Below are 22460 nucleotides of genomic sequence, written 5' to 3'. Positions count from 1 at the left end.
GACCTGACTCTAACAGGCAAGCTGATGTTCGCCAAAGTGGGAGGGGAGGGCAGAGCAGGCAAGCACAGAAGGAAGAGCTTCTCAGACTGGCTCCTGCCAAGGAACTGAAGAGAACACAATATGGTCAGCACATCTTGAGACTAAGACTTTAAGGATCACAGTTTTCACTTTAAAATTAAGAAAAAAATACTTCGAAAGACAGAGAAACATAAAGATGGCAATGAGGGGAGAGAGAGAGGGAGGGAGATCGTCCATCCACTGATTTACTCCCCAAATGCCAACAACAGCTGGGCCTGGGCCAGGCAGAAACCAAGAATCAGTAGTTCAATCCAGGTCTCCTACATGGGTGGCCAGGAACCAACTATTTGAGCTATCGCTGCTGCCCTTCAAGGCCTGCATTAGCTGGAATTGAACCCGGGTGCTCTGACAGAGGATGTGGCCATCCAAACCAGGCCCAAGCCTGCCTCTGTGATACGTGATTTAGCAAGTTTCCTTTAAACCCGTTTCACTTTGAACAATTCATTTTGTTTCCAATTCAAGTTACCAAAAGAGTGCTAACTTCTCTGTCTCTTCAAATATGCTTCATCTTACAAATGAAACAGTTGTTACAATGCTATATATATATATATATATAAGTACTGTTTTTTTCCCTGTAGCTTGAAATACATCTGAACTTAGGATCAATCATGTTACTAAGAGTGGCTCCAAGGAGTAAGGGAAATGTTCTACCTTATGTAGGTGGATTTATATTGGCAATGACCATAAAATACAAATGCACCTGCTTTTAATGGCACTATGGCTTGTGGCTGGCTTGCCAGCTCATCTTGTTTCTGAATGAAGTACATGGAAAATGTTTCATAGTGGAGTAGAGCAGAGTGCCTCCGTTCTATCTTGGCAATTTCAACATACGCAATTTCTGATGGTGTTGGAGATCAGGTTACACAGCAGATCCAATTCCAGTGAAAGAGAAGTTGTTTTGGAATCTATAACTGGGCTCTTGTCACTGCTGGGAAGGTGGTTATAAGCATGGCTTTTGTTGAAGCTTGATATCAGATAGTCATTGTTCCATGTGTTTTTTTTTCTTTTGAGTTCATATCTTGTCAACACAGAGTCAAATAGTTGGTAATTATGGTTTGACTTGAACTGCATCCATTACCCCTGTGCTTGGCAACAAAGTCTGATTACTCTTTAACATGACTCTCTTGCCACAATTCTATGGAAGCAGGTGAATTCTTTAAAATTGTGGCACTGAAACCCAATTGTGGAATAGCCTATTTGCTAAATGTACTACTATACTCTAAAGATGGCTTTAAGGATTACTCTGCCTGAGTATAGGAGGAATCATTACAAAGTTTGTGGAAAATAGAATTAAAAGATAAAAATAAAAAGTATTTTTTCAACCTAAGCTTCATCAAGTTCAACACATTTTTATAAGTAATGATACCAGTCATGTAGCCCATCCCTAAAGAAGTGCAGGTCCTGGGGATTTGACTACGTAGATGTGGTCTTTAGCATATTCTTCACTGAAGAAAAATGGGTACCCTGAGTTTTTTACAATCAAGAAACAAAAAGAAGGCAGAAAGAGTTGAATGAGGACTGTAATATGGCTAATGATTTCCTGCTAAAACTCACAGAAACTTTTCACAAAGTATCAATGATTTTACCATTTTTCTACCTAAATTTCACCACAATTGCTTTAATCCATGTTTCTCTGGTAGGACTCTTTTTTTAAAAAATTATTTTATTTTATTTTTGACGGGCAGAGTTAGACAGGGAGAGAGAGAGACAGAGAGAAAGGTCTTCCTTCCATTGGTTCACCCGGCAAATGGCTGTTATGGCCAGCGCGCTGCGCCGATCCGAAGCCAGAAGCCAGGTGCTTCCTCCTGGTCTCCCATGCGGGTGCAGGGCCCAAGCACTTGGGGCCATCCTCCACTGCACTCCCTGGCCACAGCAGAGAGCTGGACTGGAAGAAGAGAAACGGGGACAGAAACCGGCGCCCCAACTGGGACTAGAACCTGGGGCGCCGGTGCCGCAGGCGGAGGATTAGCCTAGTGAGCCGTGGAGCTGGCCATGGTAGGGCTCTTTTTAAATTCATGTCTTATTCTTAGTGTCTCAAACTAGATCTTGTTCAGACATTTTATAACAAGTTAGTATAAGTTTGATGCAAAAAAATGAAAACCCATATGATTTTTTTTTCATAATATGCTTTTTCTTTCTTTCTTTCTTTCTTTTTTATTTGAGAGATAGAGTAAGATAGTGAGGGGGAGAGACAGAGAGAAAGGTCTTCCTTCCATTGGTTCACCCTCCAAATGGCCGTTACGGCCGGAGCTACGCTGATCCGAAGCCAGGAACCAAGTAGTTCTTTCTGGTTTCCCACACGAGTGCAGGTGCCCAAGCACTTGGGCCATCCTCCACTGCCCTCCCGGGCCACAGCAGAGAGCTGGACTGGAAGAGGAGCAACCGGGACTAGAACCTGGTGCCCATATGGGATGCCAGTGCCGCAGGCGGAGGATTAATCAAGTGAGCCATGACACTAGCCCTCATAATATGCTTTCTCCATAAATTTTTGGAGACTCCTTGCATTAAATGATTCTATGATTTTCTATATTTATATTTTGTTGATATCAAATGAACATGAGTATTTGCTCCTTGAAAATACTTAAGAACTGATTGAAGAACATATTATATATGTTTATAATATCTTACTGGAATTTAGTTTGTGTTAATGAATATATTCTGGAATATATTAAAATATAATCATTTCATTCATTTTAACAAAATAGTCATAAAAAAACAATCAGCCTAGGACTCGTGTTTTAACAAACTGAACATTATTTCAAATATATTTTAAAAATAACATGGTATCAAATATTATTTAATATAATACAATAAAATAATATACAAAGTTTCAGTAAATTCTCAAATTTGGCAAATTTTCCAACTGGCAAATTGATGTTGTGACTGGCTTCAGGCTTAACTGTATTATCAACTTGTATATTTAAAAAAGCAAAATTTGTAATAGTCTTCAAGACTTGGAATAGAAAGACACATTTTAATCTTCTTGCTTTCATTAAGCCTTGCCTACTGAGTTTCTATGATAATGCAGCAAAAATTGATTGAAAATAAACTATATTTTTGACATGATTTCTATTAAACCATTCCTACAAATTGGTAGTAATTTTGAATTTTTCAGTATTAGCTATTTACCTAAGGTTAATGTGCAGTTATTATTATCTGTGCTCAAATGTGAAAAAGATGTTTTGCCTCTCTATGCAAATAAATCCCTCACTCTTGTTCTGATTCTAACATTTTAGAATAATCTGGAACATTCTACCTGTAGACTCCTGTTTATTTCATAAGCATTGATTCACAGATTTATCATAATTTATTTTTCTTCCTGCCAGGAGATATTGGATTGTGCTGCTTTCATATACATTTAAGCCTTTTGTGAGTTTCAGGTAAATAATAAGTTGAAGTTGCACTGTGAAAATTCCCAAGTATTAGAAAATTCTCCAATTTTATTTAGCAAAACAAAACAGAAAAGCAAAGCAGATCAAAATCAATATAAAGATTCAATTATCTGAAGATTGAAAATTCATTTGCTTCTCAAAATGAGTTTTCGTATCATTCAAGTGTTTTGTGATAAAGGAAGGTATCATTTTCTCCATTTCCTATGTAGTTTCTATGAATAGACACCTCTTGGGTTTATGAATTCAGAGCAGGAAAATTTCTCTGCATATGTAAGGTAGGAATTTTGAAAATAAAAAACCTTTGTTTTGACACTGACTTGACCATGAAAAGCTGGAAGCTGTATTGTTGTTATTGATGACATAAGGTCTAGAATTTACTCACATTTGAATTCAGTGTAGAGAAGAACTCACTTCTGGGGCTGGCTCTGTGGTACAGTAGGTTGAGCCTCCACCTTGGTGCTGGCATACCATGTGGCCGCCAGTTCAAATCCGGCTGCTCTATTTCTGAGCCAGCTCCCTGCTGATGGCCTAGGAGGCAGCAGAAGATGGCCAAGTGTTTGCACCCCTGCACCCATGTGGGGGACCCAGAGGAAGCTCCTGCCTCCTGGTTTCAGGTCGGCCCAGCTTTCGTTGTTGTGGCCATTTGGGGAGTGAACCAGTGGATGGAAGATCTCTCGGTCTCTGTCTCTCCCTTTCTCTTCTGTAACTGTGCCTTTCAAATAAAATAAATAAACCTTAAAAAAAAAAAAACCTTCAGTCTAAATCTGATACCTCAAACTGCCACCTTTTCTTTCTTTCTTTCTTTCTTTCTTTCTTTCTTTCTTTCTTTCTTTCTTTCTTTCTTTCTTTCTTTCTTTCTTTCTTTTCCCTAAGGATTTATTTATTTATCTGAAAGTCAGAGTAGAGAGAGAGAGACACACACAGAGACAGGGGGAGAGCTTCTATGCCAAGGTTCACTCCCCAGTTGGCTGCAACAGCCAGGGTTGGAACAGGCTGAAGCCAGAGCCAGGAGCTTAATCTGGATCTCCAACATGGGTGCCTAACTACTTGGGCCACCTTCTGCTGCTTTCCTCAAGCCATTAACAGGGAGCTAGACTGGAAGTGGAGCTGCCAGCACTGGAACCAGAGCCCCTGTGAGATGCCGGTGTCCCACTCAGCAGTGTTCCCTACTATGCTACAAGGCAGACCCCCTACCTTTTTGTTAAAGAAGCAGATAATTACATTTGTGTATAACTTGATGAGTCAAATACATTGCTAATTTTGTATGCAGTAGGCTTTTAATTACTATGTTTACTTTCTCTTATGCATATAATTTTCTTCTACATTAATCCAGATAAGAACCACAGTATTCTCTAAAGGGTCTTAAAAGTTTTCCTAGAACAAACATACTTGCTTCTGGCTTCCTAGGTGCCAAAATTCGCAACATGTGAACCAACTCTTTTAAGTAAAAACTAACAAATCTCCTATTAAAACGTGTAACTACCTGGGAGGGGCATATTAAATGAGATACTAAAAGTAAGTAATTTATTGCTATTAATTCATTTAACTAAATGAACGTCTTGGCAACTTAGAAAAGACTAGAATCAGGGCCTAGGGCACTGTAGAAAGGAAGTCAGGGGGAGCAGCTTAATTTAGCCTCTGTGAAGCCGAGTACCAGATACTCTGTGGATGTGTGGGCTGCTGTGGGTGCTGGGGTCCGAGGCATCTCGTGGATGATGTATCTTCTCTCAAGCATCTTACAATGCTGACTATTCTGGTTGCCTCCTGATAGAAGCTCCTGCAAGGCTGCACATTCTCATAGAATTTTTTTAACTTCTAAGGACAAATGTCACTTAGTAAGTGAGACTGATCTAGTTTTTGAAGATTACATAAATTCAGGTGTGGAAGTGCCATTCCTAACCCAGCAGTAATTTTATCAGAATTAAACTCCAACCAGGCAGATGGACAATAATTGACCCATAAAATTCCTTTGTGTCTGTCATTAACAGTCATTCCTCCTGCTTGCTGTACGAACTAGTCTAGATGGTAGAAAGTAAGTGGCCACTTAATGTGATTTTAGAGATACTGCAGAGTTATCTTCTGCTCTGTCCTATGTCTCTGCTGATTGCATTGCCCATTACTACACTTTCCCCTTGCATGCAATAACCAAGATGAGGGGTTTTTCTTGTGTTTCACAAACTTTTTTTTGCTTTGTTTTTGGTCTGGGAAGGAGAAAGATTAGTTATTCCTTAAGTAGAATGATGTCTCTAGTAAGCTGGTGTCGCATTGGAGAGCAGCAAAATAAGGCACTCAAGGGATTTATCTGAGGAGTTGGGGGAAAAGAAAAGAAAGAACGGGCTTAATAGGATGCTTTTAGAGCAATTTAGTCTTAGATATAGCTTAAAATCATATACGTTAAGGAGAGAAAAATAAATGTCAATGACAATTTGATTCTCTCAAGCTGACAGGTGTCCATCATGTGGAACTATGCATGGGAGTGTGTATGTGGGCTTCTCACAGTGTATTTAGTTATTTTCAACTGATTAGTGGTATTTGGCACAAATTCATGAAGTACTGGCTATTCTACAGGCTAAATATTTATTAGCTCTTTGTTACATAGGAGATAAACTGATGGTGGCTGATATAATACTTGCCTAATCTAAATCTATTTATTGAGCTTCTTTTACATATGACAGAGTTCAGGAAACCTTAGCCTTTTGAGGGTGATATTTTGCAATTAGTTTGCTGAAAATCCTGATGGGTTGGCAACTACTTATCGTGGCTCAGCTGAAGAGCATGGGGTAGTGGAGCACCAATACATGCTTCATTAATTCTCTGTGCTTGGGCAGGGCCAATGACATTCCAAAGAAAAAGGAAAAGATTAAAATACATCTGAGTTATTCTTCTATCTAAACAAGAACATTTTTGCCATTTTATAATGTCTTTGAAGACAGGCATGGTACCACAAACTCATTACCGTCTGGTGGGTAATGAAACTCAAATGTCCTCCAGGTACATCCAGTGATTGATGAATTATAATTGATGGCCTTTTGTGAAGAACTCATGAAAAATGAGCTCTCTGAACTGCAGTCAACCTGCACAGCATTTCCTTCTTTAAGTTGTGTTAATCAAAACCCATGCAATAACAGAGGTGATCTGCAAGTCACCCTGATGATTAGATTAAGCAAAAGCGTTTCAAATCCTATTTTGACATGCGCCTATCCTCCCTGAGTGATAATATCATTAATGCAGCTGCTTTACAAACTGCTTGACTAACTTGAGATAATACTGTGAATACTTGCGATAGAGAGGTCAATCTTACACAGTCCCAAGTTAAAGGACAAAATTGCCAACTATCTACTAACTTAAGACTTAAAGGGCCGATTTGGACATTTCAGAGATACTTTTTCCAATTTTAATTTTTATTCAATTTTCTCTACAGATAAGCAATAGTTGCTGTTTTATTCACCTCATTTAGGGGTGCAGACTAGATTTTTATCAACTTGTTTCTCTTTCATACATGACAGCATTGGTGACAACTTGGTTGCAGTTCTTTGTGATTCCATCTACTCTACAGAATCCCCTAAGAGGAACCTACAGGGCTATGTTCTGGAATTTGATTGGAAGCCATTCACTCTTTGGAGTTAGTCCAGACAAAACTTGTGTCATTACCTCTAGGTGTTCCCATTAGAAGGTATATTTGTTTACTTGCAAACAGATGGAAAATACCATGTGTGTGTATGTGTTTGGGATGACAGACCTGGGGAGAGACAGAGAGAATACAGGTGAGAGAACTGTTTTGGGAGTCAAGAAAATGATGGCTTGTCCCTGTAAATATTTAATATTTGCTCTTAGGTTTATTCTGTTAATTATTATGGTCTTAGTTTCCCCTATCTGAAACATAATGTAAACCTCTTACCTATTCTTGTATTCTTGCCTTTTTAAATAAGATTTAGGTGTTGGTTTTTTTTTTTTTTTTTTTTGAAAGCCAGAGTGAGAGAGAGAGAAAAAAAAGAGATGTCTTTCATCTTCTTGTTCACTCTCCAAATGGCCACAATAGCCAGGGCTGGACCAAGCTGAAGCCAGGAGCCAAGAACTCCATCTGGGTCTTCCTTGTGGGTGGCACTCAGACCATCTTCCACTGCCTTCCCAAGAATATTAGTAGGGAGCTGTATTGAAAGCAGAGTACCTGGGACTCCAATTGGCCCTCTAATATGGGATGTGTGCATTGCAAATGGCAGCTTAAACTGCTATACCACAATGCCAACTCTCAATGTTATCTTTTATGCACACTGAAGACACCAAGTTAGAAACAAGAGAGGAGGGAATAGAAGGAGGACAAGGGAAAGAAATCACCAGGCCTTATGTCTCCTTTACTATCTGTTGTCTACTTTGATTTCCAGTCTGTATCCTTTGTGACCTTAAAGGATCAGACCTTAAAGGATCTCTGCTTATTCAGAACTAAACCTGTGCTCTGCTACTGTCCTGTTAGGAATGACTGTTGCCTTGACTCTATGGGTCTAATACTTTTATTGTTCCGGAAACCTTATCTGATTTCCAAAATCAAGCATGTTCTTTCCCCCTAAGTAATGTGAACTAATATTTATTGAGTATTTTCTATGCATCAAACATGAGCTATGATTTCTGTATCTGTAACTCATTTGTGTTTTACAATAGACCTCTGAGGTCTATACTTTTGAATCAACTTTACTGATAGTATAATAAACACATAAAGTTAGAAATCTAAAGCCACAAATCCTCTATCCATCTAGAGAAGTGTTCTGTAAATATTAGATATACACTACATGTTTACTAAGCAAATATACAGAAAAGGAGGATGTGGAGAAATATGCAAGTAAGTAAAAAGATAATCAGTAATAAGAAAAAGTTCTTGTAAGTTCATCAATGAACATGTTAACATAGAGACCACATGGGGCAAGATGGCAGACTTGACTAGCATAGTGGCAAAGGAGATGCATAATGAAACAAAACAAAATAAAAAAGAATTAGTTCAAGGACTATTTACAGAGGCAGATGATAGAGGATTAAATGAATAAGACCATCAGTGATGCTTTATTAAGATTCGCTCCTGAGCAAACCATTACAAGAACTATACTAAGAATCAGCAGAGTGTCACTTCTGTTATATTCTACTGGTCAAGGCGACCACAGAGTCCTTCTAGATTCTAAGTGGCAGAGACATAAACTTCATATCTTGACCAGGATGGAGAGAAAATCGCACTACAAAAGAGTATATAAGGAGAAAATAGAGTTGTAGTCATCTTTAGAAAATATACTGCCACTTGGTTGTGAAGAAGCCTTGATGTCCCCAGGGGATTGGAAGTTTGGATGAACTTTCAGAGACGTCCTAAACACAGGCAAGGGGATGTGTTTTGTAAATTCATCAGTGACACTGACTGCATATTGAACTGGGGAAATGGCATCCATTACAGTAAGGCAACCTTTGGCCAAAGGCCATTCCTAAGGAGGGATTCAGCTATGTACTATCACTGGTCTGAATTCCTGGTAGCTAAGGAGAATGAGTATGTTGGTTTCTGGGAAATGTACAAGAGTAGGTTTAGGAGGATGGAGTAACTTTGAAGCCAACATTGCTGCTCATTTGTCTTCATTCTCTACTACTCATTCTAGTTTGATTACAGCACTTTGGTTGATTTGAAGATTTATTTGGTGGACTGACCTCAACTTCTATTCTTAAGCACATGAGCTATGCCTTTCTCAGACTGTGACAGCTCCATTTGTCCACTTTGTAGAACAAGATAGTACCAAGAGCTGCCCTGGAAACTCGCTTGGATTACAAACATAATCTTTCTTGCTTCTGTTGTATAATTTCAGCCCTAATTTCCCCTGATAACCAGTATTAAGTATTAATTACTCTACTACTTTATCTCTTGCCACTAGATACTTGAAGGGCCTTAATGTACAGTTGGGTGAAGTTCATTCATTGCTCTCGTGGAAGCTTACTTCTCTGGGATTGAGTACCTTTAAGACTTACTCGGGTTCCAGTTTTAGGTACGAGAAGCACAAATTCTATGAGAGGCACACTGTACATGTTGATGAGACCACTCCTGCTCCCAGCCCTAGATCCCCAGAACATTTTCTCTACTTATTTTGTGACATAGAGCTTTATATTGTCACACTTTAGCATCTACTGCATTTTAGCGATTTGTGCTTCATCTTTTCAGGGTTTCATCTCTAAATGGGTCCTCAACTGTACCTTTAAAAGATAATGCCATTGCAACATCAGGCTGGCAGCTTCTAGATGTTAAGCCCTGGATAGAACCATTAGAACTCATGGTAATGTGTCCATTACTGAACTTCTTTTGCTATAAAGTCCTTTCATCCAAAGCAATGGTTTGCAGGATCCTGTTAGTAGACCAAGTACTCTGTATGCACTTAGATCATGGACCAGACTGAGGCTCTGTGGACAAGTCATTTCCACGTACAGAATACTCAGTTCTAGTACAGATGAATCAATACTGCTTTCAGCGTGGAAGGAGTCCAATATAATCTGTTTGCCACTGAATAGCTAATTAGTTTTCTCAAGTATACCAACTAAGGAGCTCAGAGTTGGTCTCTGTTCCTGGAAAATTGCATATTCACCAATGTCAGTGTTTCTATCAGACTTGTATTGTGAGAATCCTTTCTATTGGTCTTGTGTGTTGCCTCCATGGTCCCCTAGGATCATTCTGTCCACATGCCGATACGTCAACTCTGAAGCAGCCAAGGACAAGAGCCTGATAAGTACACTGACTCAATCATTGTCATTATTTAGCTATTTAACTCTTTTTGCATGATAGATACACTCTGGTGGGCATTAAGTGTTGTACAGAGATCCTTACACTCATGTCCATTCCTATACATCCATCCACCCCTCATTCTCAGGCCTCATCCATTTCCACTTTATATCTTGACACACTTGTCATTGCCCTTGAGTTTGTACACATTTTCACCTTGGGTCAATCCTCTTCTGACCAGTTGCATGAGCAGTACATGACCAGTCACAGCCCTGGAAGCTCTCCTTTATGGGAAGACTGACATCTCTGCTTTAGGTCACCACTCAGTGGTGCAATCAACAGCAGTGATTCAGTCTTGCTTCATACTCTCATATCGAGCTCAGATTTTTTTTTTCTGTCTCTTGTCAGCTGATACTGAGGAAGTTTATTGGTGCAGTAGATAGGAGCTGAAGGAATGATGTAGACAGAGCATGGCTTAGACTCTAGTCGATCTTCTCACACAGCTGTGTGAAGTCTCTGAACACCCCTGTGCCTCATCCAGCAAATGCCACTTAGATCTTCTGACAGACTGCTTCAGGATCTACCTCACTGTATGACTTGCTAATTTCCACAGAACCCAGATTACCAAGGGTGGCTCTGGCCATGTGCGGACTTGATGTGCCCTGATCAGTAGCCCTGTCTTTTCCACAGCCCAATAACCCTATCTTTCCCGGGCCCTGTTGCTGTAACACCAAGTCTCTACTGCAATTCTCATACTGAGGCTTACCATAACCTTCACATCTTTTCCCATCATAGTTATCTCTAAATACATTCTGTTTTCCCTCCCATATAAATAAGAACTATTTCTGTTTCTTTATTTGTGATAAGGATACAAATTAACACATTTTCTAGATCAATGTTGTACAACATGTGACGGAACAAGGACATAAGCCTCAGCCATTTTAGCTCCCTTCCTGGAAGTACACAAAATTATCTTTTATCCCTTACTCCTGCCTTCTTTCAAGAGACCAGCTCAACTCCACACCCCTTATTGTGTCCCACCACATGCCCTGCATTCTTTTCCTGCTTTGAAAGCCTGCAAGAAACCTGAGAAACCTGTATATGGAGAAGTTCAGCTATGACTACTGCGTCCCCGCACCCTCACTTCCAGACCCTTAGATACACAAGGCCTGGTGCACTGGAGGACTGTGCCATCTGCCTGTTTGGTCTACGCACACTGGCAGTTGGCTGCCTCTGCAAATTTATTTTTCTTGCCTAATTTAATTTCGCCTATGAGTTTGTATCCTATCTGCTCTCTGTTCTGCTTCCCTTTTCCTTACATTTGGTGCCCTGTGTGAGGAGGCCTGGGAGATCAATCTCTTGCCCACTGTGGTCCATCACAAACTGGCTGCTCCTTCATTCCCTGGGTAAGAGCCATGCCATCCCACCTGCTCTTCCTCTAAACTTTCTTCTCTCTGTGGGAAGCTGCCTTGGCCACTTATTTCCTTATTCCTGCTTGCACTTTCTCATCTCCTGAAGAATTTACAGCCAGAGCCTTTTGGCAAATCTCATCACTACACGCCTCAGCAGACTCATTCTAGCCTATCGGATGTGTAAGAGAGGCCTCTGTGGCCTCAGGGGCGCTGGAGCTGACACTCATGGCCTGTTCATGCCCCCTTAATAGGGCCTGGGGTGTTGATCCATTTTCCCCCTTCCTTTATCTCTGGGAGGTTTAGGAAACACTCATCATCTGCCACAGCTTAATACTGGGATACTGGTCTAATCTTGGAGATTCTGGCTCTCTCCTCTAAGAGGACTCAGAACTTGGGTTCTTAGTTGGGGTAACTCTTTCCCAGGTGAAAGATCTCCTACCCTCAGGCTGTATTTTGCTTAATCCATGGGTTCCAAAATTTCTCACATCTCACCTGGTTCCCCTCTGGCCTGTCTCTTCCAAAACTTGAGCAAATTGGGTGTAAAGGGAGACAAAGCCGAAGTGATTTTCTTTGGCACTAAAGTTTGGCCTCAATATGAATTGGACAATGACTCTAAATGGCCAGAATTCGGCATTTCTTTTTGTCTCAGAATTTTCTCTATGATCTTAATAACTTTACAAAGAATTGGCAATAGAATGTGTGCTCTGGAAAGCCTGCACCTGGGACATTCCAAACTGCTAAGACAATGCACTGTGAACTTCACCCAGGAGTCTTTCTCACATCTTCTGCCCAACTTCTCAGGGTCCATGTCCTGCTCCGCACCCAACAGCTTGAGGAAGGACTCTGCCTGCTGCTCAAATCCAATGAAGGTCCCGCCCTCTGTATGGGCAGGTGCAGCCCAACTCTCTCTTTAACCCGTCCCTCATTCCATCTTCTCTGAAAAAAAGTCTCTAACTAGCTGCCTCTTCTTGGAACTCCACATCGCACACTGCTACTCTGTCTCACATCTAAATTCTCTCTCACACGAAGACAAAACCTTTGTTCCAGCCATCTCCAGTAATATGCAGGAACAACACAAGACTGCTCTTCTCCAATCAATGCAACCCAGAGTGTAGATACTCATGCCATGTCAACGCCTTGTATCATTATGAAGTATCCAGAAAGAAACCAGCACCCCATTTCCTTATCTATATTCAGAGTCAGGATGGATGGAACAAGGACATAAACCTTAGCCATTTTAACTCATTGCCTGAGAGTAGATAAAATTCTCATTACTCCTTACCCCTGCTTTCTTTCAAGAGACCAGCTCAACCCCATGCCCTCTATTGTGCCTCACCCTATGTCCTACATTTTCCCCTGGTTTGATAGCCTGCAAGAAACCTGAAAAACCTGCACGGAGAAAGTCACCTCTGCCTATTGCCCCCCACCCTCCCCTCTGGACCCTTCACCCACCATAAGCTACATAAGGCCTGGCTCACTAGAGGGTGGTGCCTTCTGCCACATAGTCCGTATGCATGCTGGCATTTGGCCACCTCTACAAATTTACTTATTTTTCTTGAATAATTTCATTTTGGCTGTGAGTTTGTATCCTGTCTCCTCTCTGTTCTGCTCCCCTTTTCATTACAAAATGTATCTGAGATTTTGTTAATTTCCCCTAGAAAAGAAATCACACTTTGAACAGTGACTGCAAAGGTGGTTATTCACTGTCATCTTCAAGGTTTTCTATGTATACTGCAGCACACTGCTTATGCAGGGGTGTAGGAAAGGAACGCTGATTCTTTGGGTATTTTAAGGTAACATTAATTTTTGCTGATCTCTGTGGCAGTTTTTACCACACAAACCAAGGAATTGTGGGGTTCTACCATCTAGGAACTATATCCATTCTGACTACTAGGGACTACACAGCATGGATATGAATGTGTGGACCCAGTGAGTTCTTTGTGAACTGGGCCTCAACTAGGAGATTTATTTATTGCCCACATATGGTCCCAGGCTGACAAGAAGCTTATAATGACTATTATGATTTCTTCATATCAGTTCAACTCAGATGCCGTGTACCAGTCCTCAGAACGCTTGATTATACCCCTTCCCCCTGTGCATTACCTTAGTGGATCACCACGTGGTTCTTTGTGCAGGGTTCATGGAAAACCACAGGTATTTGTCAAGGCGCCACCCACTTTTCCTCTCAAGGACATGTTCCTTCCTTCAGTCAACAAAGTCCAATCTGAAAAAAGGATTTAGATTTGGAAATTGAACACGATGCTATAATATTTTATCACAGCTGGCCATTTTCAACCTTTCCTTGATTTCTTTAGATTGTGCATACAGAAGAGTATCTCTGTGAGTATCAATCTATCTTGCACCATATTCTATTAACAATCTCCATACGTTTCTGCAGTGTAGACCCCATCACTGCCATGGTTTGATGAGAACTCATCTTGAAGTATAATCTCCATTATGAGATACTGAGGCATGAAACGGACATTTAAGAGGTGATCTAGGCTCTCCTCTCAAAAATGGTTTAATCCATTAACTGGTTAATGAATTATCTTGGGGATGGGACTGCCATAAAAGGCACGTTGGCCAGATCAGTTCACCCTGTGCTGCCTTAGAACTCTGCTGACAAGAGGTTGTCTCCAGAACCGAGCCCTTGACTTTGGACCAGAAATGTGAGCCAAAATAAATCTATTTTCTTTACAACTTACCCTATCTGTGGTAATGTGTTATTGGCAATGGAAACACAGACTGAGATACTAACCCTGATACTCATTACAAAAACTGTACCTACTTTTATTCTGATATTTTAGTGCTACCCATCTCTAGGAAAATTTTTAACAATGATAGGGAGAATTATAATAGAGTTTATGCTTCTGGTAAATGGATGGAGAACTTTTTTCTGGAATCCAATCCATAAATTAATCTTATAGCAAAAAGTAAATGGGAAAAGATCACCACCAACAAAAATAAAGTAGCAATAATCATAAGGGTCAATAATAACAGGACAGTAGACAAAAGGTGCTCAAACATTAAACTGGAGTAAATCACAAGACCATTGAAAGTCCAGACAATTGCTATCCCTGCTAATGATTACAAAGGTGGCAAGCTCTTTTAGAAATAGTTTTACTTCAATGAAAAATAATAGATGATTTTTAAATGATGATGAAATCAGATCAGACCTATTGTCATGTTTAATCCCAGTGAGAGTCAAGTTGGCAAGTTGGGAGTTGATAATTTCTTTCTTTCTTTTTTTTTTTTTTTTTTTTTTTTTTTTTTACAGAGGATCAGTTTAGTATACATTAAGTAAAGATTTCAACAGTTTGCACCCCTATAAAAACACAAAGTGAAATATATTGTTTGAGTACTCGTTATAGCATTAAATCTCAATACACAGCACATTAAGGATAGAGATCCTACATGAGGAGTAAGTGCACAGTGACTCCTGTTGTTGACTTTACCAATTGACACTCCTGTCTATGGCATCAGTAGTCTCCCTATGCTCCGGTCATGAGTTTCCAAGGCTATGGAAGCCCTCTGAGTTCTCCGATTCTTATCTTGTTTAGACAAGGTCATAGTCAAAGTGGAGGTTCTCTCCTCCCTTCAGAGAAAGGTACCTCCTTCTTTGATGACCTGTTCTTTCCACTGGGATCTCACTCGCAGAGATCTTTTGCCAGAGTGTCTTGGCTTTCCATGCCTGAAATACTCTCATGGGCTTTTCAGCCAGATCCTAATGCCTTTAGGGCTGATTCTGAGGCCAGAATCATCTATTATTTTTCACTTTATGTTTCTGTGTGAGAGCAAACTGTTGAAATCCTTACTTAATGTATACTAAGCTGATCTTCTGTATATTAAGATAATCGAAAATGAATCTTGATGTGAATGGAAGGGGAGAGGGAGTGGGAAAGGGGAGGGTAGTGGGTGGGAGGGACGGTATGTGGGGGAAGCCATTGTAATCCATAAATCGTACTTTGGAAATTTATATTCATTAAATAAAAGTTAAAAAAAAAAGAGGACCTATACATGTCAAAAGGGTTGACATTTAATATAAATAATCATTTTGACTGATTCACTAATGCCATTCGTATGTGGAAGTGGTTTTGTGCTGCTTTGCTTTTGTTTGTTTCTCTACCAAAAGTGCCTTGAAGAGCAACACAATGACTTTTAATGAATTTGTTGCCACTGCTTTTATTTGTCACTGTTATTTTTATGCCATTAATATGCAAATATCAACGCAGTGATAAAGGCAAGTAATTTTGACATTATTGTGAAAGCAGTTTCCATTTTGTGAATGTACATTGAGAATCACAGGAATAGTAAAATCTCCATAAGCATTAAATGATAAAGGAAAAGTAAAAAAAAAAATAGTTTTACTTCAAATTGGTTGACTAAAATGGTATGATTTTATTGAGAGTTACATAGAAAAATAATTTAATGTCTTAGCAGTTTTTAGAGTCAAATGTGTTACAGAAGAATGAAACCTTCCTGTTATAAGAACCCATGATCAAAAAATATCTGAGGCTGATGATAAAGAGGAAACAAAAACTTATTATTATTCCTGTGACAATAGGTGTGGGTCTCTGAGGGAGATGGCTAACCACTCTACAATAAACACAATCCAGTTGGGACCAGAGAAGAAATTTGTTTAATTTTACAGGCTAAGTTATTATCTATTGCATATTAACTTTCACTCCTTTTACATAATGTTTATAATTAACTATGTGTGTATTCTGTAGGTTGTGGGCATTCTCAATTGATTTATTTGTATGTGTGTTCCAGCTAGTGTTCAGTTGTTCTCAATTTATTGGTTGCTGTTTTTAAATGCATTAAGCTAAAGTACTCTTAAATAGTAGTAAAAAACCAAAACTGAAAAATATTCCATATGACTTGAGCATTCAAAATTGTGGTGCCCAAGCAGGGCCCTTCTGGTATAATGGAAATATTTTATATCTTGACAAGGAAATGGACCACACAGGAGTATTCTGTTGTCCAAACTTACTGAACAGCATACTTAACTATTTGTATATTTCATTGTAAATTAATTTTATTAGCAAAACTGTAAAAAAAATACTGATTTCTTGTTAGTAGGTTTACTTTTCAAAGTGACATAGGTTTACAGTTAATGTAAATGTATGTAAATGTATGTATGTAATGTAAATGTAAATATGTGGTTAGTGGTGATTTAAGCATGTGATTATAGAGTAGATTAAAATTATGTCGGCAAAAACTGAAGAAAGAAAAGGAAGGAGGCCAGTGCCATGGCTCACTTGGCTAATCCTCCAACTGCGGTGCCAGTACCCTGGGTTCTAGTCCCATTTGGGGCACTGGATTCTGTCCTGGTTGCTCCTCTTCCAGTCCAGCTCTCTGCTGTGGCCCGGGAAGGCAGTGGAGGATGGCCCAAGTGCTTGGGTCCTGCACCCACATGGGAGATCAGGAGGAGGCGCCTGGCTCCTGGCTTCAGATCGGTGCAGTGAGCCGGCCATAGTGGCCATTTTGGGGGGTGAACCAATGGAAGGAAGACCTTTCTCTCTGTCTCTCTCTCACTGTCTAACTCTGCCTGTTTAAAAAAAAAAAAAGAGAGAGAGAGAGAGAGAGAAAGAAAGAAAAGGAAGGAAGGAAAGGAAGGAGAGGGATTGAGGGAAAAGAGAGGGAGCAGGAGGGAAACAGTTTTCTTCTCAGAACTGTACCTATTAAATACATGAAATCTATTTTCTTTATATTAAAATTTAAAATAACATTCTAAGCTTAAGCAAATAAATAGACTGAGAATGATGGGAAGCGGGTTTATTGTGGATATAGATGAGAATTATAGGTGTAGAAAGAGAGATGAAAGAATTACTCCATGGTACTGGATTGGAACTGGAATAATCAGTAGGAATTTGTATTTATTACCTATAAAATTACCTATACTTATATTATCCATCTAAATTTATTGATATGCACATATATTTCCTGGTAATATATATGAATATGTCTACTTCTGACTCTAACTCTATCTTACTTTACGTATATTCTCCCCTTGGAGAAAGGGTTCATTTGAAAGCTGTGTCAGGGAAAGTGAAAAATTATCCTGGAACATATTCAGTAGAAAGTCAGGAATGCCCAGACAGTTATCTGCTGCCAGCCAGGCTGCACATTAGCAAGAAGCTGGAATCAGAAGCAGAGCTGGAAGTTGAACTCAGGACAATGACATGGGATGCAGATGTCCCTACCGGCAAATTAAATGCTATGCCAACCACCTGCCCCACGCTGAGGTTTTCTTAACTTTGTGCTGGCTCTTTAGGAAAATCTGTTTCTTCATTTTTTTTTTTTTGCACGTTGGAGTCTTTGAGGGAAAACACCAGCTCTCTTTCCCCATCCTAATTGTAAATCAAATAAGATAAATAAGAAGCACACTGCATCCAAAATATCACTTATAGCACTAAACCATCTGATATTAGAGCACGTGGCTTACTTTTGCTAGCAAGACTATTTCCTAATTGTAAACCTTGAAACAAAATTCTGCATGTGGCTGCTGAGCTTTCTCTTCCCATGATGTGTGCATGGGGGTATGGAGAAAGGAATAATAGGAGTGAGGAATAATTTATCTTTTCATCTCTTCCTCCTTTCCCCATGGCAATATTTTACTATTGACTTTCATGTATCATTGTAAATCAGACTGTTGAAGCACATAACTCTCACTAAGTATCTAGTGGTAGCCAAGAATATCTATGTATCATCAAATAGGCAAACTGAATATATCTTGCTGTATGAAGATTTGGTGACTATGTGTTGGTGTGATGCAAGAGTGATTAGTTAGTGCTTTTAGGTAAGTTCAAAATCAGTTACTTTGATAACAAAAGTCACATCTTATTTGATATAGCATAGACTACTATATGTATGTGTACACACACACACACACACTTATAAAATGGAGAGCTGGCCAATTATGTAGATGGCTAAGTTGAATCTTTCAGTGCTGGGAATAAAAGAATTGAAAACTGAAGGAATATTATCCAATAATCTGAATAGCTGCCCACCACTGAATGTTGACTGCACGCTAGTTCTATGCCACACATTTGACAGACCTTATTTAATTGTACTGCAATGACTATGACTGTGTTGATCATTTGTTTATATGGCTTCTATCCTCTCTGTGGCCCAAGACTGACTTCTGAAAGCTCAGTTTCCTAGGCTCCCGTGCTGCCCAGCTTCCTGCTCGATTGTGGCAGCAGGAAAGCATTCATGTGAGATTGGGGTTGTGAAGGTAAAGCAAGGGCATTTCGAGCCCTCACCTCCTCCCATGGAACCTCTGGCAGTTGCTCTGTGTCTTCAAGGACTCAAACTCCTACATCTAGCCTCTGGTATGGGAGTGACTTCCCACTGCTGCGAATCTGTGGTGTGTCTGCCATCTGCAGTTGGGCTTTTTAACTCCCCTGCTACCTTTGTTAATGACGTGTCCACATTAAATAACTCCTGTTAAATTCCCTATTCTTACTTGTATTTTCCTATGTGGACCTTGGCAAAGATAGACACTGTCTTCACTTTGTAAGCTGACTTGTCACAAAAGCACACAGTTCAAGGACAGGCTTTCAAATCAATCGTACCTAATCTCAGAGCCCAAGTACTTAAACCACTGTGCTGCATCCACATACAGTCCAAGTGAATGGCCAAGTGCAGTTTTCTTTTTCATTTGTTTAGAGATGTATTTGAAAGGCTGAGTGACACAAAGAGAAGGAGAAAGAAGGGGAAGGAAAAATTATCAGAGTCAGTGAACTCAGGGGGCTTCCATAGCCTTGGCAGCTCATGACAAGAGCCTAGGGTGATTACTGATGCCATAAACAAGAGTGTCAATTTGTTAAGTCAACAACAGGAGTCACTGTGCACTTACTCCTCATGTAGGATCGTTGTCCTTAGTGTGCTGTACATTGAGATTTAATGCTATAACTAGTACTCAAACAGTATTTTTCACTTTATGTTTCTGTGTGGGAGCAAACTATTGAAATCTTTACTTAATGTATGCTAAACTGATCTTCTGTATATAAAGAGAAATGAAAATGAATCTTGATGTGAATGGAAGGGGAGAGGGAGTGGGAAAGGGGAGGGTTGCGGGTGGGAGAGACGTTATGGGGGGGGGGGGAAGCCATTGTAATCCATAAACTGTACTTTGGAAATTTATATTCATTAAATAAAAGTTTAAAAAAATATTCAAAAAAATTTAAAAAAAAAAAAGATCTGCTATTCATTTGTTCATTCACCAAATGGTTGCAATGGTTGTGTCAGGCAAATCCAGGAGCCTGGAACTCTATCTGGGGATACCATATGGGCAACAGGGGCCCAAGCGTTTGGGCCATCTTCTGCTGCCTTCCCAGGCACATTAGTAAGTAGCTGCATCAGAATAGGAACAGCCAGCCCTCCAATAGGCCTTCCAGGCTTCACAGGCCAGCCACCAGTTTTCATTAATCGTGCCTTCCTATTACTTAGCTCAAAGTACCTGCATTGTTACAGTAACTAGCTCTTCTCATTCAGATATCCACGTGTCTCTTATGCAAATTCTTGAGAGCAAGCACATGTGACTAATCTTTGTGTCCCTAGCACTCACTACTGTGCTTGGAATGTAGTTGAGCCTTAATGAATATTTGTGGAATGAATCAACGATAATCACTGTCATTTTGACAGAGTGAGTATTTTATTCCAGTAACCAGGCTAGGTTTCTGACGTAAATTTTATAACTCAATCTTCATAATAATTTTGCAAAGCAGGTATAAATAGTCCAATATCAGAGATCGAGAAAAATAGGCTCAAAGAGTTTATAAACAACTCATGACCAATCTTGGATTAAACTCAGACTAACTAGATTCCAGGGTCTGACATTTCCGCTATATCTTGTTGCTTCCTTATATCTATTCATGTGACTATTAGAAAGACGTAAATATGTAGGTTGACAAAAAAAAAAAAAAAAAAACCTAGAGTTTTTAAAAATTAGATTTCCAGGTATTTTTGGAGTCTTGTAATAAACAGATTAAATCTTTTCATGCCATAAATTTAATGGAGATAAAATTTATGACTATGTAGACAAAGAGGAGAAAAGAATTATGACAATAATCTGAAGAAATTGGCTTAAGATAAATCAGAGATAGACAGTAGTCAAAAGGGTGAAACAGATTTTACTCAGGAACTGTTTTGTATCAGAAAAGAGACCTCAGCGTAGCTCTGGACACACTTCATTGTCCAGTGGAGCTTAGAGCCAAGGAGCAGAGTAGGGGGCAGTGGATGGAAAATTCCTTAAAGGAAACATCAGAGGTAGGGGAGGATCTTGGCAAAACTAACTTAGCAAGATTCTAGCTGCAGGCACAGGCTGGATGATCAAATATCATTTGGGGAAGAGGGTGCAGAATAAAGACCTTGATCAAATATTTAGGTGATCAAATATCAAGGGTGACAGATTTTCTCGAACTTGAATTAGTAAGATTCTCCTCCAGAGGGGCAACGCAGGGTTAGATAATGAAGCACAGGCCTGGAGGGTTTACAGTCTCCTGACTAGTCCCTAATCCTCCTATGGGATTGTATAGTTCAGAACTCATATGATGATGATATTCACAACCAGCTCTCCTAAGCATAGAACTCAGCTTTCAACATTACTCTGCCATTTCCTAGCTCTTATCTGGGGTTAGGGCATTATTCCAAGTAGCGAGGTAAGTACTTTTACTGCTGGGTTGCTGATGAAGGATTTTTGCTTGTGTTTCTATGAGTGCAAGTCTTTGCTTTGTAGAGTGAAATTGTGTGTACGGGTGATAGTCAATGGCTTAGTTAGGTTTCTTCTCTAGTTTTTCCTGGAGTGATAGACCCTAGGAATCTCCTCTGAACACAGGAAGTAACATCGTATCCATTTTAGGAGGTTGACTTGCAAAAGCCATTGTGTTATTATTTAATTTCTGATGAAAACAAAACAATCCAGGCAAATGGATTTGGTAGGCATCACACAAAAGGTCACTGTTAAATCTCCACGTGCTTCATTGGCGCGTACTTGCTTGGTTTCGTATTGGTTGAAATTGTTGCAGCTGCATCAGCCAAGCTGCTGCACCCTTCTCACAGAGCCAGCAGCTTATGTGGAGATCCTGAAAACAAGTGATTTCCATAGATTTTGCTGAAGTGACTCTATTTTCCCAGGTAAAGGATTATCTCCTAAGTTCTTCATGTATGTGCCACTAGCTTTGCCATGACAAAACCTTTATTTAATTAATTCAGCTATTTAGAATAATGTGAAGCTAAATGCTTGCATTTCACCCAGAGGATTTCTAATTATCACAAACTGCCAAAATTCTTAACACTGGGGAATAAGCACAAAAGAGACTGTTTATTCATTTTGTCTAAAATTGTGTTCCATCAGCGGGTATCAAAGCTTAAGAGTAGCAGTTCAGTGACTACTAGTTATGTGAGATTTAAAAAATTCTGCAGAAGGCTGTATGACAATATGTATAGAGGTAGTTAATGATTCTGTGTGTACACTTAAATATTTGTTAAAAGCAAAGATTTCATGTTTTAGGGTTTTTGCTACTATAAAACAAAACAAAACCACCCAGAGGTGTGACCCTCTACCACCTTGGTGTGAGCATGCATATTGAAATATTACCTGTTATCATCTGAGTGCCAAGCAGCAGTTAGAGAAATGTCCTGATTCTCCCCATTTAAACAACTTCAGCAAGTGGTTTCTGTTAGCAGCGATAATCGACTGGGATTTTCAGTAATGATGTATGAGCCCTAGAAAAGAAGCCACTTTGTAAACAGCACTGTGATAACAAAAGAGGACTGTTCACATGCCTGGTATTTGCATAGATCCAAAAAAACAGCACTGACTTTCCTGATTTGGGG

At 39.6% G+C, this 22460-nt stretch overlaps 2 protein-coding genes across 18 annotated transcripts in view; one reads left to right on the top strand and one right to left on the bottom strand.

The window, feature by feature from the left end:
• SLCO1A2 (solute carrier organic anion transporter family member 1A2) overlaps window positions 1-22460 on the top strand; it is a 100760-nt gene that overhangs the window by 31338 nt on the left and 46962 nt on the right. For 2 of the 14 annotated variants that reach the window (XM_070049462.1, XM_051850840.2), the window contains exon 1: window positions 14203-14284. The exons of 10 other annotated variants lie outside the window; for them this stretch is intronic. The gene's annotated coding sequence lies outside the window, so the exon portion shown is untranslated. Of the gene's footprint in view, window positions 1-14202; window positions 14285-21658; window positions 21759-22460 lie in introns of those variants that run through there. 2 more of the 14 variants (XM_070049464.1, XM_008259562.4) reach the window with 1 other exon arrangement.
• The window catches only part of IAPP (islet amyloid polypeptide), a 74269-nt gene that overhangs the window by 16048 nt on the left and 35761 nt on the right, over window positions 1-22460 (bottom strand). For all 4 annotated transcript variants that reach the window (XM_051850854.2, XM_051850855.2, XM_051850856.2 and 1 more), the window contains 2 exons: window positions 22222-22349; window positions 13719-13839 (listed from right to left, as the gene is read on the bottom strand). The gene's annotated coding sequence lies outside the window, so the exon portion shown is untranslated. The remainder of the gene's footprint in view (window positions 1-13718; window positions 13840-22221; window positions 22350-22460) is intronic.

Source organism: Oryctolagus cuniculus, chromosome 9, assembly GCF_964237555.1.
Source record: "Oryctolagus cuniculus chromosome 9, mOryCun1.1, whole genome shotgun sequence".
NCBI classification, from domain to species: Eukaryota; Metazoa; Chordata; class Mammalia; order Lagomorpha; family Leporidae; genus Oryctolagus; species Oryctolagus cuniculus.
The sequence above is the reverse complement of the archived record's forward strand: the minus strand, read 5'-3'. Positions and strand labels throughout refer to the sequence as shown.